The sequence below is a fragment of the Diaphorina citri genome, unplaced genomic scaffold (assembly GCF_000475195.1).
Source record: "Diaphorina citri unplaced genomic scaffold, Diaci psyllid genome assembly version 1.1 scaffold1316, whole genome shotgun sequence".
Lineage (NCBI taxonomy): Eukaryota > Metazoa > Arthropoda > Insecta > Hemiptera > Psyllidae > Diaphorina > Diaphorina citri.
Window position 1 is genome coordinate 77,158 of NW_007378745.1, and position 2,703 is coordinate 79,860.

At 37.6% G+C, this 2,703-nt stretch overlaps 1 long non-coding RNA gene across 1 annotated transcript; it reads right to left on the reverse strand.

The window, feature by feature from the left end:
• Positions 1 to 413: 413 nt before the first annotated feature.
• Positions 414 to 1,727, reverse strand: LOC113469962. The gene is made up of 2 exons (XR_003393210.1): positions 1,611 to 1,727; positions 414 to 574 (listed from the first exon to the last, which is right to left on the reverse strand). It is a non-coding gene; the product is annotated as an uncharacterized LOC113469962 (long non-coding RNA).
• Between the last annotated feature and the right edge of the window lie 976 nt (positions 1,728 to 2,703).

Here is a 2,703-nt window from a genome sequence, read left to right on the forward strand (position 1 = left end):
TACTTGAGTAGAATTTTTAATCATTTCACTCCGTCAAGATAGTTCGGAATCCAAAAAAGCCCGCGGAAAACAAAGCACACAACAAAGTATATTTTGCTAGCTTCAAAATTGCGAAATATTCTGACTTGACACAAGATTCGAAATTATGTCAAGATAGGTCGGAATCCAAAAGAGCCCGCGGAAAACAAAGCACACAACAAAGTATATTTTGCTAGCTTCAAAATTGCGAAATATTCTGACTTGACACAAGATTCGAAATTGAGCCCGCGGAAAACAAAGCACACAACAATGTATATTTTGCTAGCTTCAAAATTGCGAAATATTCTGACTTGACACAAGATTCGAAATTGGCAAAATCCGCAAAATATGGCGGGGAAACTGATTTGATACGGTTATGTAAATACGGACGGTGTGTGTAAATATGGAAGAGGGGCACAAATTTATTTACTGAACAAAGATTACAAAGCAGTAGGAATAAAAAAATATAAAAATGAACTTTAGAAAAAAAAAGTAGGTAACAAAAACACTACTTGATACTTCTATGAACACAGTTACAAAGTAATCACAAGAGCACCTAAAAGTAATCAATCAATTACAAAGATATTGAACACGCGAACAAACGCGTATGAAAAACCGAGTAAAAATATAAAAATGAACTTTAGAAAAGAAAAAAAAAGTAGGTAACAAAATCACTTGATACTTCTATGAACAGAGTTACAAAGTAATCGTAAGAGCACCTAAAAGTAATCAATCAATTACAAAGATATTGAACACGCGAACAAACGCGTATGAAAAACAATGAATGAACTTTATATAAAAAAAAGTAGGTAACAAAAACACTTGATACTTCTATGAACACAGTTACAAAGTAATCGTAAGAGCACCTAAAAGTAATCAATCAATTACAAAGATATTGAACACGCGAACAAACACGTATGAAAAACAATGAAAAACCGAGAGAAAATTGATCCGAAAATTGACCAAAAAATCACAAATTTTACGACAGAAAAGGTACTTTCATTGGACGCGTATGAAAAACAATGATAAACCGAGAGAAATTAAAACGACACACTATAAAATTAAGACGCAAAGGCCCTGGAAACAGCACACCATACAAGTAAAACAGTATAGGGCCCTGGAAACGACACACTATAAAATTAAGACGCAAAGGCCCTGGAAACAGCACACCATACAAGTAAAACAGTATAGGGCCCTGAAAACGACACACTATAAAATTAAGAGGTAAAGGCCCTGGAAACAGCACACCATACAAGTAAAACAGCATAGGGCCCTGAAAACGACACACTATAAAATTAAGAGGTAAAGGCCCTGGAAACAGCACACCATACAAGTAAAACAGTATAGGGCCCTGGAAACGACACACTATAAAATTAAGACGCAAAGGCCCTGGAAACAGCACACCATACAAGTAAAACAGTATAGGGCCCTGGAAACGACACACTATAAAATTAAGACGTAAAGGCCCTGGAAACAGCACACCATACAAGTAAAACAGTATAGGGCCCTGGAAACGACACACTATAAAATTAAGACATGATAAACCGAGAGAAATTGATCCAAAACTAGACCAAAAAAATCACAAATTTTACCATAAAAAAAGGTACTTTTACAGGAAAAGGTACCTGATTTCACAATCAAAAATTCTAAGAAACAACTATCGGCGATCTTATAACCAATCGTAAACGCGATAACTATTCAAATCAGTAGAAAACTAGGTACTTTTACAGGAAAAGGTACCTAATTTCACAATCAAAAATTCTAAGAAACAACTATCGGCGATCTTATAACCAATCGTAAACGCGATAACTATTCAAATCAGTAGAAAACTTGGAAACGACACACTATAAAATTAAGACGCAAAGGCCCTGGAAACAGCACACCATACAAGTAAAACGGTATAGGGCCCTGGAAACGACACACTATAAAATTAAGACGTAAAGGCCCTGGAAACAGCACACCATGCAAGTAAAACGGTATAGGGCCCTGGAAACGACACACTATAAAATTAAGACGTAAAGGCCCTGGAAACAGCACACCATACAAGTAAAACGGTAGAGGGCCCTGGAAACGACACACTATAAAATTAAGACGTAAAGGCCCTGGAAACAGCACACCATGCAAGTAAAACGGTAGAGGGCCCTGGAAACGACACACTATAAAATTAAGACGTAAAAGGCCCTGAAACAGCACACCATACAAGTAAAACGGTAGAGGGCCCTGGAAACGACACACTATAAAATTAAGACGCAAAGGCCCTGGAAACAGCACACCATACAAGTAAAACGGTAGAGGGCCCTGGAAACGACACACTATAAAATTAAGACGCAAAGGCCCTGGAAACAGCACACCATACAAGTAAAACGGTAGAGGGCCCTGGAAACGACACACTATAAAATTAAGACGCAAAGGCCCTGGAAACAGCACACCATACAAGTAAAACGGTAGAGGGCCCTGGAAACGACACACTATAAAATTAAGACGCAAAGGCCCTGGAAACAGCACACCATACAAGTAAAACGGTAGAGGGCCCTGGAAACGACACACTATAAAATTAAGACGCAAAGGCCCTTAATTTCAAAACGAAATCTTTTATTTAAAAATGAAAGGGGGCCTTCTTATATTTCTCAAGATATCGACATTTTTCTCAGAAAGGTCAAACCACCTGGAACAAACCTAGTTTCT